The sequence below is a fragment of the Amblyomma mixtum genome, chromosome 2 (genome assembly GCF_055824585.1).
Source record: "Amblyomma mixtum isolate Tamu chromosome 2, ASM5582458v1, whole genome shotgun sequence".
Lineage (NCBI taxonomy): Eukaryota > Metazoa > Arthropoda > Arachnida > Ixodida > Ixodidae > Amblyomma > Amblyomma mixtum.
The window spans coordinates 298,609,496-298,626,303 of record NC_143013.1 but is presented as its reverse complement, the minus strand read 5'-3'; the positions used below and the strand labels follow the sequence as shown (position 1 = coordinate 298,626,303).

At 49.8% G+C, this 16,808-nt stretch overlaps 1 protein-coding gene across 6 annotated transcripts in view; it reads right to left on the bottom strand.

Moving 5' to 3' along the window:
* Positions 1–16,808, bottom strand: part of LOC149364638 (uncharacterized) — a 510,000-nt gene that overhangs the window by 359,335 nt on the left and 133,857 nt on the right. The window contains exon 1 of one of the 6 annotated variants that reach the window (XM_089574601.1): positions 15,593–16,548. The exons of the other annotated variants lie outside the window; for them this stretch is intronic. The gene's annotated coding sequence lies outside the window, so the exon portion shown is untranslated. Of the gene's footprint in view, positions 1–15,592; positions 16,549–16,808 lie in introns of those variants that run through there. 6 annotated transcript variants of the gene reach the window in all.

The following is a 16,808-nucleotide window of genomic DNA, read 5'->3' as shown; positions in this document are numbered from 1 at the left end:
AGCCCGGTGCCTCTGCTCGTTTTCCCAAAGCGAGGTGACTCGAAACCACAGGGTGCACGGTTCTTCCCTATACGTGGTCGAGAATACCGTCCGCCGCCGTATCTTCCCAGTATGGAAACATGCACGCGTATGCGCACAGCATTGTCATCCATCAAGCGATGATAGCTAATCTGTGGTGCGCGCGTGTTACGACATGCTCGCCTTTGGAATCGATCAAACTTGATCGAGATTCGCGCGCCCAATCGCGCCAGCCTCTCGGAGAAGGCTCGCCTCTCATTCATGGCGCGTGTTTGGATCGCTGCAGGCAGGGCTGGGCAGCAACTTGCGACCCCTACGAATCTTGGAGCGTTAGGAACAGGAAACCACAGTCGCCCCGTCGTTTTTAACTTCCCATAGCTTCATGTCTGGGCATGTTATGTGCTAAGAACGGTGCTATGCGTGTAAACGCGCAGACACGACACTGCCACTCACTACGGCACTCGCTTAAATGCAGGATGCGAAGTATTTGACAGTCCTCTTCGGGTAAAGATAAAACGCCGTACATGTAGATTGGCCTATAGTATGCTAGTGTTCGCCCAACAGTTGACGCCAAGATGTTCCTCTTTAAGTGTGCCCACCATAAACACAACAACAACAACGAAAGTCCAGGAATACATATATAGGGAACGATCACCTCGATCGGTGAAACAAGAACGTATGCTATAATCGGAAATTGACTATCTTTTCATTCTTTCCGCAATGCAAGAGAGACCTGGTTTGTCTGGCAATTTTGTTAACGCGAAATAGTTATCTATTCACTGATTTCTATAGTACTGAATAAAACAACTGAGGAACTGTAAACGATCTCGACTAAAAAAGTACTGGCACCGAAGCATAAGGAGCAGAAAACTTTCGAGGGTTATTGCGTCTGTGCACTCGAACGAGTATAAGTCGTATGAGCGCACGAGGAGGAGTAGCCAAGCAAGGTGATATTGAACGCCTCGGTTAGAGAAAAAAATAAGAAAAGAAGGATAAAAGTATTTCAAGGAAGAATAAGAAAAAAAAAACTGGTAAGACCACATCTAGAATTCCAAAAGCAACAACAACAAAGAAGGAATCACCTGAAGGCACCCCAACACACACTCCAATAACGTTTTATAGCCTTCCACAAGCCTCAGTGAACTTATGAACTATGGTACGAACGGCCCCCGTAGCTGAAGGCCAGCTTGAGGGTCGCTCCAGACGACAATAAACTTGGAAGCGACGAAGATAGTCCTATAGCTTTTGGAAATAATACCAAAGGCGAGAAAAAAATGTGGATAAGGGACCCTACTTCCTCCTCTTCCAGCATCCGGGAGCAGCTCGTTAACCCTGGAGCTTTACGCGATTCGCGCTTGAATGAAGAAAGGTGCAGAGAAGCTCGCTCGCAGGCAACCTACAGGGTGAGCAGAAAGCAATAAAATACCTTTCACAGCCCCAACGAGAGGTTTCTCAGCATAAGCTTCGAATGCTGAGAATGAACGACGCGCCGCAAAATGAGAACAAAATTTACACTAAGAGGAGCGAACCGAAGCTGAAGATACTCGCTAATCAGCGTCTCACGGCGGTTCGCCGCCGGTCAGGTCGTAAATTGCCGCGCCAAAATGCGATACCTCGCGGACACAACGCACGCGGAGGTGAACAGCAGCAACGCTAAGCCGACGGCGTATCTTTGTGTAAAGGTATAGCGCCGAGAATATATTGGCAGTCGCAGTAACGACGTGTTCCTGAAAGCATTCACCGGCAGTCTGACTATAAAGTTCAGGGAGCACTTAGTGGCAACCGTGGAGGATCGCGTTGAGACGGAAAGAACTGGTCAGAAAATTGGTTAACGCTGCCGATAATGAGGCGTTTAATCAATTCCCTGTCGGTCGATGTCCCGATCATGATGGGACGTTTTAGGTTAAGTCACCGATGAATTGCTTCTTACGCTATAGTTTTGGTTTTTCTCCTGGATTAGTTAAGTCGTTATGGTGTTATAGGTGGGATTTGCTTTATGCCTTGAATTTGTTTGCGTTCTTTTTTTTTTCTGGTCACGAAAATAACTAAAGAAATACCTTGCACGAGAAGCAACAAATGATAGTGTTCCAAGGGCTATTAGTACGCTTAACACGGGAATTGATTTGTTTGAAAAAATAATAGTGTTTACTTGTGCATTATTATCGTTGCTATGATTATTACGCGCCGTGAGTTCGTTCACACAGTAGTGCCGCCATGCAACTAAGATTAACATGACTTCCTCACAGATTCTAAAAAGTGAAAGAACTGAAGCCTTACTTCAAGCAGAATCATCTGGTCTAAGTTGAGGCAATTCAAAGCAAAACGAGGTCTTCAGAGCTGAGTAATTCCTCGCGGTCTCCCCTTTTCTTTGCTCGCCCACAACAACCGGTTCCGAGCAGAGCGAAGTAAAGAACACACCCTGATAGCTCAAATTTCGGGACCGCGCCCGGCTCATAGCACGCATTTAGCTATCGGTTGTATTACAGAGCTCTGCGGTAGATCTAGACCTCCCAGCGACAGTCGAGAGCGCTAGAGGAACTTTGCCACGATTTTTGATGCTAATCTCAATCTGGCTAAATGTGCCGTAAGAAACCAAATGGTCCAAAATTATCTCCGATAGTGCTATTACCCTCTTAGCGTCGGAGGAAGCCGGTATTATAGGCTCGCCGTAGAGGCCTAACAAGGCAATGAAGCAATAGCTTCAGGGTCGGCTCATAGTATAGAATAAGGAAGAATGCACTCTAAACACGAATATGCCTATGTGGGGAGTAAAAAAGGGAGTAAGCCGCATCTACGCCCTTTTACAAAAGGAAGTGCTCTAGAGGACAGCTTACAGTTTTTTTTATTCCTTTCTGTTTAGAGTGTATATACTTGTTTACGCTCCCCCCCCCCACACACACACACACACACGCACACAAGCAAAAGGTGTTGAAGCACAAGACGAAATCTTCGGTATCCGCGCATGTTATAAAGCTAAGTATGGCGAACAAGCATAAATAGAGCGTTTCAAAGAGAAAATTTAACCAAAACAGGTTTCAGTGACTGCACAAACATAGCCATACTGGTTTTCGAAATTATTTTCGAAGTATGACATGATTTAGGTCGCTATAAGTGCCAGCTGGAAACTCACAATGGTGATGAATAGTCGCAAAAAACACGGAATGAAGACAGTAGACACCACAAGGCGGCAAGACGGTAAGTGGACAACACAAGCTTGGTACCGCCTTGTATTGTGTAATAACTATGTAGGTTTGGTTTATGGTGTTTAACGTCCAAACGCGGCTCAGGCTATGAGGGACGCCGTAGTGAAGGGCTCCGGGAATTTCGACCAGCTGGGGTACTTTATAATGACACGATGTCAACCCAGAGGTTGGAAGTACGCGGTATTGCTGCAAGCCGCCTGACCTCTGTAAAATGAACAGGGCTCAGTCAGGATCCGGCGAGGACATGATGGGGGTCATATTGCCATGAGGTTAACGTCACCAGGGGTAGAGACACCAGTCCGCGAATGCATGCAGGCGCAGAAAAGTGTTTATTCACCTCGGCCGCTTATTTTCTAGCTGCTCTTAAACATGCGCAAAATGCAGCAGTCGTGTTCTCTCCAATTTTGGCCTGCACAGATGTTTGGCTAAGTACATACCCGTAAAATGCAAAGGTTTTGAAAATCAAGCTGTAAAGATATTCGCAAGAAAAAATAGACAGCATGAACATAGTCGCGGTGTTCACCTACCTTTGAATTAACGAGAATTTTTCTGGATTTTGGACAATTAAGCCCACAAATATTGCAGTGTACCTAAATGTACAAAGTCGTACAAAACCAGCCGTATATATTTAGCACCTTGTTGACAGCGTTCGTGCTGGTTACATCTAAGATCGTATCCGTGCCATCCCCAAAGTACATAGACCAATCAAAAGCGGAGTAAATTTCTCACAACTGCCGTTACCACTTGGACTGCATGCGACTCGGGCTTTCTATCGTAGGATCGTGGCATGAGATGCCCGAAACACGATAACCTGCCAGTGCACAGTTCCGTCCAGGAACTGAGGCAGCTTCCACACTGCTGTCCCTAATGCGATCGAGAAAACACCACTACCTCTAATGATTTTAACCAGTTCTGTTTTAACCTATCCTGTTTTAACCCTTCGAACCCCACCCTCGCACAGCCGGATAAACAGCTTCCGTAGCGACTGGCCCGAACTATCTTCGTACCTTTCTTCTTCCAAGCACGTCTAGCCGACCTCTGGCTAACGACTTATTACAGCACGAAGCTTAAGGCGCTCGTGCCTGCGGCTGCCGGAAAGGCAGTAGTCTTAGCTTTCTTCCCCCCCCCCCCCCCCCCTCTCTCTCTCTCTCCAATTTTTCTCCGAAGGCGTCGAATTACACGTGTACACGGCGCCCTGAGATGGTCACCCACGGTTACGCGCTCCTCCGGCTCCGCGGTATGTGTGCATGCAGGAAGCTGCTTGCTGCTGCTGTTATCGACGCGCGCAGCGCACGCCGCCGCCAGTAGTGGTGTACACGACCATCCGAGGCGCCCGTACAGAGCGAAGCGCCGGATCCCGTCACGGCGTCGGCCGGCGCCGGGTCACGCACCCATTATCACGTGCGAATTGCGGAGCGTTGCCGATATCCGCGTGAGATGCGGAAAAAGAGCACAAACAACACCTGCACCACCGCCACTAACGCCAGCAGCAGCACGAGCAGAGGAGCGGAGAAACCCAAAACGCGAACGTGGGAATCGCTTCAAGGAAATGCGTGCGCCGGGTTAGCCAAAGGGTGAAAAGCGCGCGCCCATAAGCAACAGCAGAAGCAGCCCCCACCAATACACAACCACGATGGCTAACAGGCGCCGCGAACACGCGCGCAGCTATAGGGGACGCGGTAGCGCGCCGGTGCTGAAAGCCGGCTTTGCGGTGGCGTATGGTCAAGCTATGCGCGCTGAATAAACATGCCTAGCCGGCCAATGCTCGGCCTCATCTGTAGGCGGCGCGCGCGCGCCAGCGAACGACGGCCCCGAAGAGCGCGGATATATGATTATAAGCTATAGACCGGCGACTCGATTAAAGCCCGGCCGCTTCCGCAGCTTTTGTCTTTCGGCGAATACCGTTTCGTTCGTTTGGTCAGCAATCAGTTCCCCGCTTTCCAAGGCCGGCGAGCGGAAAGAAACCCAGGAAGGAGAGGAGGCATTCCGACATCGGGACATGCAGTATATATTGTATATCGTAAGCGTCCCTGTCGGCACTGTGTACCGCGATAAAGCTCCGGTAAGCCGAGCTCATTTTAAATGCACTGCAGGGACCCCGACGTACCGCTGGAGACAGCCCCCGTGCCCTCCACTTCAACGATTCTTCTTCGTCAGCTTGGTTGCAGGCCGCGCTCGCACGCAGATCCAAGATGCTATGTGGCGCACTCATTCTCGCGGTTTGCACATTCCGCGAGCTCAATTGCGCGGCAATATATACCGGCCAATGGCGTGTGACGAAAGAACGCGACCTACCCCGCCGTGCCGCGCCAGAAACAGCAAGCTAAGAGAACTGCGCGTACTCTAGAGAGAGAGAGAGAGAGATAGAGAGAGAGAGAGAGACCCCATTTTCTCATCGCATCCCAACGGGACGAACCTGGAATGAGACGCCAAGAAAGCAGCCAAACATCACGGCCAGAATCCTTCTCGCGACGTACCATGGGCGCTACAAACGCTTGTTTAAATGTTTGTCTCTTTCGATGCTTCCTTGGAGGCTTGGTTCGTTTTCACGTGACTCGACCTGACAACAAGCGCATGCGGTCTCAGTTATACGCGCCTCTGCGCCGTTACTTCCATGCGGACATGCGTGTTTCGCCTGCTGCGAGAGATGGCACGCGCCGCGGAGTCGGCATACTGTTTGCCTCATTCGTTCGCACAATGTCGGAAGGTTATTTCGGGATCATTTTGCGTTGTAAACGGCCACGTGACGCATCCGCCTGGAGAGTGCACGAGAGGAAGAAGAAACAAGAAAAAGATAGACAGTCGGGGAGACAAACGCGCGTCACGTTGGCGTCGCTTGGCCTAAATTTCTTGAGGGAGACGCGGGCCAGGGCAAACATTTGCTCGCCAGCAGGGTGAGGGCGCGGTCCATGACTGATGGACTCGGCGTCATCGGTGTTGTACGTATAGACCAGAAGAAAAAAATGGCGGGGTAAACAAATCCAGAAAAGTTGGATGATGATGCGTCACCTCATCCTCGGGAACGGGCGGGCTGCTGGGAGGCGCAGGTCCACGAGTTAGGAATGCCGGGTATAGCGATCTCATTTCTGGCGCGTCGCGAACAACTACGCGAATGAGGAACTTATCACTGTTGGTGCAACTATAAAAGCACGAACGTTCACACAGACTCTCGCACAATTATTTCTTCACTAAAGATAACTAATTCACACTCACACCACAACACACCAACACGCAAGAACCCACATTGGCACTCAGCACATGCACTAGCACACATTCACATGCGATTTGAGTTACCAGAGAGCACTGATCATGCAGGCAGTCTAAGTATACCCTCTGTGGCAGCCGACGCTATGCGAATCACGTTTTTCTGGCTTACAGCGAGACATTCCTAGGCATAACAACTTAAGAAAAAGAATTTGCGCGGAGGGACGCACTCGACATCGTACGAACAACACAAGTAGTGGACGCCTTCCTGAGGTTTATCTATTTGAGTGCTTTATCTAGGAGACCATCGATAACAACATCTATGTGGGTGTTCATGAGTGCTATTCAGGAAAACTTCGGCTACTGCCCGCGTCCTTCTCCCTACGCCCCTCCCCACTGTCTTCTCATTTCCCGGACAAAATCATGTTAGCCGAAAGCACCGTGTGGAATCTGAATAATTTTTTTCTCTCCCTCTTTCTTTCGCACCTTCAGCAACCTTTTCTTATCCAAATAAAGCTTTCACCGCAGGAGATCCGCGCATTCGTGTTTCGGTTATTTCCATGTGGATCATAGTCGCCCGCATGTGTTGTTCGCGCTTCGTATATATGTATTATGCTGGGGCAGTATCTGCTTATATTTCTACACAGCTCATAAAAAGACATAAACACCCTTAAAGCAAGAAAACTAGAACACAATCGGCACTATCTTTTTGTTTGTTCTTTGTAAACATATATCCCGCTTTCCGGCAGTTCGGTGTGTCCCTAATCTGAGAAAACCAATCAGACTAGCATTACTGCGACATGGAATCACCGCCATGCCAACGTGACCCACCCAACGCCTTGCCTTCCACCATGAGCATTTTCAAATAAAAAAACTGCCACTTTTCATCCCTGCTCCTCTACTAACTGTTCCTTTTATCCCTTCATTAAAAGCAAAACCAAAAAAATCAATCGCATGCCACTATTTCTCCAATAGACCGGCATAAACAAACTCCAAAAGATGAACAGTATACACCCCGCACATCGTCGAAAACGCGTGCGTACAAAGAGCCAGAGCAAATATGCCTAACAAACGCGGGAACGACCACAACAGCAATACCAACAAGAGGGCGGGGAACCCCGTGTATCTCGCTACGGTCGACAAACATTATGCGCACATCATTGGGCGCGGCAAATTCGCCGACACAGGACCCACAACATCAACACGGCGACAACAGCGACAGGGTCACGCCACTGCCCTGTCTTGTGTGAAGAAACCATCAGTCTTCCACCGCGAAAACTAAAAGCCCAAGGAGAACAGGAGCGTAAGTAAATAATAAAGAAAGAAACATAAACGCTTTCCCGTTATATAGTGACGCGGGTAAATAGGTCCCACCGGAGAAGTGAGTGTTTCTATATACGAGGGCTCTACCTGAACCTTGAATATCCCTCCCGGTTTATTCAGCGGTTCCCGCAACTTTCGCGCCGTTTTCCACCGCTTCTGACCGAAGCGAATTCTGGTTGCGCACACACACACGCCAGACCGAAGCCGGCCGTGCGTGCAGGCGCAGAGAGCAATGAATGGATGGCGGAGCGAGGCAAACTGTCCCGAGAGGAAAGAAAGGCTCTCACAATGGACCGCGCGGCCGACAATAAACTCGAGGATTTTCTCCAGAAAAGAAGTGTTTCTTCGCCGTGACAGCGTCGCAAGAGACGCACCGAACGTGCGCGCACACACACAGACACACAGACACACACACACGTGTGTCAATGCAGCCGCCGTCGTCTCCGCCGCTGCACGCTCGGCGTCCGCTCCGATCATCATTCTCTCCCCCTGACCATCAAACCATCATTAATCTTCCCCTCCTCCTCGCCAGTTCCGTTTGGGGAAAAAGGAAGCCGCGACGCGTGTGGAGGAGGAGGAGGTGACCTCGAGCGCGACAGCCGTGAGGATGCCTATATGGGGAAAGCGCGCGGGCAAGAAAGAGGAAAACGATGCACGGTGGATCGCCGGGACCGAAAGGGGGAAACCGCCCAAAGGATCTCAGCCGGAGGAGCGCTGGGGATCAACCGAAGGTAAAGCGTCGTCGTCGTTGGGAGAGGGGGAAGAAAAAGGCCCTGGAAGCGAGAGCGGGGCGTTCTTCTTCATCTCTCGGGGCTTCGCTGGTGCAGCGTGTATGGCTGCGCAGTCGGAGCCGGGATGTGGTGATCGCGAAGCGAGTGAAGCGGAGGAGGCTGAGAGGAGGATGCGACAGATGTGGTCCCTCGTGCTCCTGCCGCGCATTGTTCAAACGGTGGATTTCCGCAAGGAGAGGGACCGCGTAGGCCCCGCGGTGGTCTCCTTTTGTCTGGCCGAGCCGCCTAATTGTGGCGTCGCCTTGCGAGCGTAACGAATGGGACCCAGCGGCCCCGAATATAACCTATTCGGAACTGACCGCGCGAAAAGCTTCGGGGCCATACGCGAATAGTACTGCCGCTGCAGCTACGTCCGCTACTGCCGCCGCCGCCGTTGGCGCAAGAAATGAGTGATCCATTTGGACTGCCTTTTGTTTCGGTACAGCCGGCCCGCGGGGTACCGCTCTGTCTTTGGTGGCCGCGGCCCGTAGGTGCACAATGCGATACATACCACTGGCCAGGTGATTTTCCAGGTCGGTTTTTCTCATAGTCTGCCTTCGGGACACGTTGAGCATATAATATCCTACTCTGGAGTCTGACGACTGAAGCTAGAACTTACATAAGAAAACACATTCATCGCTTACAAAACCGCGTAGACATAGCCGTAATGAGCCGCCGCGCGTAGGACTGATATCTCTACCTAAGTAAAGCTGCAAATGTGCCTAGTTGGCTTTCTGTGTTTAACTTGCGCACTTTTGTAAGTGTCGCTTTTTTTGCATCCGGTGTTGTTCGTACCCATGCGTAGCGCACTAATGAGATCAAACATATCTCTACACCTTGTATATATACCTCAAATGTCCTAGAAGAAAAACGACCATACACTTCAGTGCGCAAGAGTGTGTTGGGGACGACTGTTCTGTCTGCGCACAGTTGAGTCACTAGACGAAGGTCGCCATTTGTATGCTGCAAGTATTCAAAGCAACTGAAATGCTAAGCAGCGGCATTTATTTTGCTGCCAGTAAATGATGTAGAAACAGCGCTGCCAACGATGCTCGTAAATATATGCTCGTTCCTACCATAGCCACTGAACCCGTTTTCCTGAAAGTGCTGAATAATTATCGAGTCGAAAAAAAGGAAAGAACCGTGTCAAAAGTCAGACAAAATATTTTGTAGTTCTGTCTTAACGACATATTATTCTGTTGTTTAATAGTATTTTTCTGTAGTAATATAGTTATTCTGTAGTAGTTTTCCCTAGTCCATACTTATGTAGTACTTAGTTTTCAGTGCGCGCCCTCTGTCCCCGTGACATAGTGGTCGCTGGACACTTGGAAAACTCATTTCATTGCCGCTCTTCTTCCTTTTTTCACCTTTGTTCCCCTCCCTAAGTGTAGGGTAGGCTACTGGGCATCGCCTGGGCAACCTCGCTGCCTTTCCGTTTATTTCTCTCGCTCTCTCTCCTGCAGTAACTACAGAAAGCTCCGTTGTTACAAGTTTTCGGTCGCAAACACTATAGAAAATCTGTTGTCACGACAGAAACTTTTCTGTTGTGTTCTCAGACTGGGTAGGTACTATAGGGAACGATGCTTCACTCTGCTGCGTGTTTTCCATGCGCTCTCTGAAGTAAAAGTAAGGCACCCCTGAGAAGCTTTTGAAAACACCGCCGAATTTACAGAGCTCCGAAAAGTCGTTCGCACACTCATTTGAAATAAAATTTACTACAGACGCACTACAAATACAGCAAGTGCGGCAAATCAAAGGCGAGAAAAATGTGGGAACATTAATCCGCCTATCCGCTAAAAATTGTGTGCAACGATACACTGACGAGAATATGTACCGAGGTGATATTTGTCACCCTACGGAGTACACAATTCGGCGCTGAGTGTGTATCGCTTTGTCCTGTTCTTTTTTCGTGCACTGCGGTGGCTAAAGTCACGCTCTACTAAGTTCTAATCTAAACGCTGTCAAACCAGAAAGAGTTCCCGGTGGATCTGAAGGAGCAGCTCGTTTTTGTGGCGGGTGAAACCTAATCCAAGGTGAAGGTGACCACAATGCAGCTCCACGTGCCTGGACATGTCAAAAGAAGAAAGAAAAAAAAGGGACAAATAAAGCGCTCCAGCCCCTTGCATTAGGAGGGACGTAGGCCCGGCCACTGTGTGTACTATACGGACTACGAGGGGGCTGTTCCTTCGCGACTGCGTGCCGTAGTGGCCGGAAGAGCGTGGGACACAACACGGGGGGACAGGTGAATAAAAGGGCGACCAGGCCCCGCCGTCGGCACGCGAGTGAACGCAGCTAGCTCTCTGGGGTGAGGACTATTCAGGAACCACCGGCGACGAGTAGCCGCTCTCGTGTCCGCCCCGGTGTACCGTGTTTGCCCCTGCCTTGTCCGACCGCGGCGCCACCCCCGGCGCCGAAGTTATTCAGAAACTGCGCTTTGAATAACGTTCCCCGAGCGATATCACAGCCACGTAAGAGAACTTCGCCTGGCAGAAGAAACTGCAGAAGAGGATATATAACTGAAGGCCGGAGGCAAGATGAAGCACCGAGCGAAAGTTCCGGTGGACGTTAAAAAGGTTGGGACCGCACTGGTTGGTCGCGATGGCATCACCGCAGTGCCTTGAGGCAGTTGGTTACTTCAAGATAGGTTTGGTTTGGTTTGGTTTGGTTTGGTTTACTAGGGTTTAACGTCCCAAAGCAACTCGGGCTATGAGGCATGCCGTAGTGAAGGGCTCCGGAAATTTCGACCACCTGGAGTTCTTTAACGTGCACTGACATCGCACAGCACACGGGCCTCTAGAATTTTGCCTTCATCGAAATTCGGCCGCCGCGGCCTGGATCGAACCCGCGTCTTTCGGGTCAGCAGCCGAGTGCCGTAACCACTGAGCCACCGCGGCGAGGCCCGTCAAGATAGGTGCAGTTTATGAACTGAGGGAGTATAAACTATTCGAAGAAAAATTAGGCTCCTAAAACTGCAGATTGCAAGGAAAGTAAGTAGGGTTATTACTAGAATTTGCACACACTATTAGTCAGACACGTCTGCACTGCGCCAGATTGTTAACAGCAAGCAAAAAATGGTACATTTTGCTTGAATTAGCTCACCGATTATCAGTCAGGGATCGCCAATGTTTGCACGGTTAAATGAAGAGCACGAGCGAAGTCTTGAAACACATTAATTGTCATTTCCTGGCGATAAAATAACACGTCGCCCCTTGCTGAATATGATAACGTTCGAACGCACTTTGCAACGCTTTTATCTAATGATTGAGAATATAAACCACCCGAGAGTAACGGTGCTCCGAGAGCGAACTGGATGCTCATACTAAATTTCACCAGATTGCCAGTACGCAGAGATTGTGTGCCCCATCCTTTAGTCCACGAGTGCAACAAGCTCTCATGGTGAGCGCCACCGCCAAGCTCTCAAGCCCACGCTTGTCAAGCAGGACACGGAGGGGCCGTCACCGCATGAAACACGACGGAAAAGGCGGTAGCCGGTGCCTCCTGCTCAGGTGCGGGTCGAGAATAAAGGTGCGCATGCGGGCCACGGGCGTCGCGAAACACTCAATCCTGACCATGGCGGGCGGGGTGCCGGGTCGAGCAAAGCCGGAGAAAGAAGACCGCGGGTCAGGCAGGCGTCGTTCGCCGCCGCCCCGTAGGGCGCGCACGCGCACCCGGAGTCGGTCCGCTCGCGGCCCGAGGTTTGTGTTCTTCTTTTTCGTTCTCGAGGGCCATTGGGAAGCGAAAACAAGCCATTGTGGAGGGCAGAAAAGGAGCCCAGCACGCGTCCTGCGGCTCGTTTTCACCGCTCCTCCCGACGGGGCCCAGCGTGACGCCGAACGGTCGTCGTGTTTAGGGGCGGGCATCCTTCACACGCAACTGTGAGGGTCGTCGTGTCTTTGATTGCCTGTTGACTGTTGTGAACGGACGCGCGTGCCGGTCGGTCGCTTTGTCCGGTAAGCGTCGGTTGTGCCTTTCGTACGATAGTCACCCTTCCGCGGCATATATTTGGGAGTTCTGAGTCGACTAAATGGGTCTCTTTGCTGTGTGAGTACGCCGGCACCGCACTGCGTACTGCGATGCTCATGTGCCGACTTTTGTACAGGCTCGATCACACTTGTCTAAACCGCTCGAGCGATGTGCTAGGAGAAAATTAAATGAAATCTTATCGCTGTGGACTTGCAAGTTAAGGCGTAAGAGCTTATGTCTGTGCGGTTCGCATGTCATCAGCATCACCATCATCACCATCATTTATTAGCCCTTAATGGTCCCGTAGGGACATTACATAAAGGGGGGGGGGGGGGGGGGGGGGGGGATACAAGTTTTCGACGGTCATACATATGAAAAGGCAAAAAAAAAAGAGAGAAAACTAGGCAAAGAAAAAAAGTGACAAATTAATATAGACAATCAAAGTCCATGTACTCGGCTGCGTTCGAGCGCAAGTGATATCATTGAAAGTCAATACCTATTCTAAAACTTCTATTGCGCCAAGCGAGTGCTCTAGACAAGTGTGGTCGGGTCTGTATGTTACAGTCATCGAAAGAAAGTACACTTAACCAATGAGTTTTAGCTTATAAGGGAGCTTCACACTTGATTTTAACATATCTAACCGACGGTCTCTTTAAGCTGATATCTTCTTGTTTATTGGTAAATTCTCGTTTTCCATGACGCTGTAGTTTCAAAATAACCAAACTCCCTGCCATAAGAAAGAGAGCTGCTGTTCATTTGCACCAAGACGCAGCTTTCTGTACACGAATCATACGAATCGTCGTTCGAAAAATTCACTCTGCGCACGTCACTGTGTGCGTGCCAATTTTCTTTTTCCAACACTGTCTTCTCGAGAGGACCTCAGATCACTCCAGTCTGTGAAAGGAACATGTGCCGCCCCAGTTTCACTCAGACAAGTACTACACTATGTTTCCTTGCCAGGTGTGTGAGCGCCGTTATACCTACAAGAGATATGATACGTAAGAAAGAGAACAGCTTCAGCTGGTTTACTACATGCGCATATCGTGTAGAATAAGCCTAACCACTTTAATCACGATTTGTAATTGTGCACTCATTTCCAATTTATTCGTGGGATCAGTGTCGCAAGAAAAAGATTGTAAAGCGAATAATAATTTCACTGCTGTAATGTACTGAGTTCTTCCTACAAATGCGATGCTACCAAGACCTTTATTATTTGTTCTGAGCCCTAACGGTTAATCCAAGTCCATTTAAGTGCAATATCCTCCCGTAAGAAATCTACTCTCGTCATCTTCAGCTAATTTCTAGTCACGGTTCGCGGCGCCTGTCAGTACGGGTATCGCCAACAACCAATGACGTAGTCAAGAGTACTAGTAAACGGCTCAGCCAAGTCGAAAGCTTTTCGTGTCCTTTCGATGGACTTATGCTTGTTAAATATGAACGACATTTAATGGTACCGAAGCTCAGTTACGAAAGCTGAAAGATTTAACTTTCAAGAACATTCTTGTGCTTTCGTATTACTATATCGCTCGGCATACGCACAACACCAGAACTCAGCCGTTATGCAAGTAGGCATCTGATGCACCCAAAGCGTGACCAATGGTGAGGACTCAATCCAGGCACCGACCACGCTACAACGCACTTGACAGACGCTAGAAATGAGCTGGAGCCCCACCCTTGTCTGCAGTGTAGCTGCCTCATACCAGATGCATCGACGTAAACGATACAACTCGCGATATGACATTCCTGAGGCAATAACGGGGTTTAGTTTATGGTTCATTGTACTCTGTTTTTCGTTCTTTGTGTTCTTTTAGTATACGTCAGGCAGAGTGTATGTGCAATTGTGTATTTCTGAAGCATATATTCAGTCCACAAGCAAAGGTTATAAATACGGAGAAAGATCGCACATACTATTCCAGAACACTCTTCGGAAAGCTCGCAGATGTGAGGCGTTCATCGCCTACGGCTGCTCTCAGCGGTCGTCGAAAAAAAGCACGACGTTATATTGTTAGTGCATTGAACCTGAAGATAACTCATAACAGAAATGAGAAATCTGCTCACATAAACGAATTCCGAAACATACTCTTTAGAAAAAGGTAGATGGTAACCAAGAAAGTAATCTTGACTGTTACTACGCGAGACTGGAAAACAGCGATGTGTACTTCGGCAGCCCTTATTTTCGTCCTACTGTGCAAACGGAGTAATGATCGTTGTTATCCTTTTTTTATTTTGTTTACTCACATGTAACTGTTTTGACTGGCTATGACTGCTATCACTGTGACTATGAAAATCATGACCACCAAACGCCCCCAGTAACGCGCCTCAGCGAACTTCAGTAGCATGTGCACGTACTCCAGGGCCGTAACAACGCATCTAAGTTTTAGCCACCATCACCCCTCTGCAGAACTGGCAGAGGAATAATTTCATATGCTCTAAGCAAGGCGCTGAACAACATGGAGAGCTGGGCATTCTTAATTTAGTTAAAGACAACCTCGTTTATTTTACTGTGCGTTTTCAAACCGGTGAATCTAATAGAGGAAGCCTTCAGGTAGTGCGACCGAAGGTGGACAGACCGGGCAGTTCACGGACACATCGTAGTAATGAACGTTGTCGCTTGGTCAGCAATCGTTTCCCAGAAGCTCATTTAAGGCAGCTGTGCTGTCTACTAAACGCTGTGATTTCCTGCACATCTGCCACATTCAGGCCGCTGAGGAGCAACAAAGACAGACACGTACAACATCGAGACCGTTAACGTGGTTCACTATACAAAACACCAAGGAAGAAAAACCAATGCTGATATAAAGCCTACTGAGGGAAAAACAACACCCACGCCGTAATGTTGATGAAGCATTTTTCCTTTCGCATAATCGTAAATATGTGTACCGTAAAGGTAAAATTCTTGAGACTCTCTGCAAATGTATGATAAAGAACCAGTCCTATGAGGTTAAAAACCATTCAATAGGCCCCCACGCAACACTTTTCAACAAACACAACTCTGTCCCCAGCTGTAACCCCTGGCTTCTGACAGCACACTACGGTGTAAAGAAAACGAAGCGATCAAGCGGAGTGGCGCATGTAACACAAGAACACCAGAGCACGCCACAGACCACTCACCGTGCCATTCAGCTCTGTTGTCAAGAAACAAAGGGTGGTGGAGAAGGCCGTCCACAGATGAATGTTCGAGTCCCAGCAGCCACTCAGACGACTGTTGAAACCGAATTCAGCTGACGTCACAAGCGCGCAAACACCGGTGCAAATGTCGCACTTTGTTGCTGCTTCAGATCTTAAACACAAAACACTCAAAACGACATCGATGGTTTATAAAAAGAAAAAAAGAAAACCTAAACACGCGTCGTAGGAGGGGGCACGCACCAGAGCGGCAAGAAGAGAATACGCGTCAGATCTCGCACCACCGGCACCGCACAAGTCGCACGCAGTCACCGCCTCCGAGAGGCCGACAGTCGACGTCGCCTCGGCGGCAGGTTGGTCGCCGCCGCTACTGTTGTCGTCGCACCGTTGCCGCCGTCGTGCGCGATCCGCTCACCGACGCGTCTGTCACGGGCCGCCGACAGGCTCATGACGGGAGCGGAGCGTCACGTGATCAAGGGCTCCGCGCCAGAGCTCGTCATTTCTTCCAAGGCGCGCCGGGGGCCTAACACATCACGCCCAGTGAACAACTGGGGAACAAACAGTCGCGTACGAATCTTCAGTTCAAGACTCCTCGGCGATGCTTCCTACTCGAAGGCCAACACACAGGTGCGAAAGCGGTGGACGTCACTCACTGCATCGAAGAAACCTGGATGTGGAGGAGGAACCGTTATTGTCACGTCCAAATGACGACCAGTGGCGAGAGGCCCGGTTCTGCCGGAACAACGAGAGATGAACAAGGCGGGGAGAGTGGCTAAGTGCGGTCGGGTATCTTCACTCGGAAGGAGTGGCAGTGGTGTGGGTGCCAGTGGTGAAGTCGTCGCTGGCAGCCATGTCCCTCCGAAAACGTCGCCGACAAGGGCGCTTGTCGCGAGCGGAGCCAGGAGCTCGCTGCATCGTCGTCGCCGCTGTTGAATCGCGCTCGCGACACGGCGCCCGCAGAAGGGGGGAGAGGGGGACACGCTCGCGCTCGCCGAAACACGCGGAGTCGAGGAGCTCCAGCCAGGGGTTGTTGCGACGAACCAGGCTCCCGAATATTAAGCCTCCTCTCGGTAGTGTAGGGAAGGTGGAAAAAAAAAAGGAACGGGAACCCTTTCCTAACCATACCGAGGAAGCAGTACAAAACAGAAATGACGAAACGACATAAAGTAAAAGAAAAATAGTACAATTTAAAACAGACACA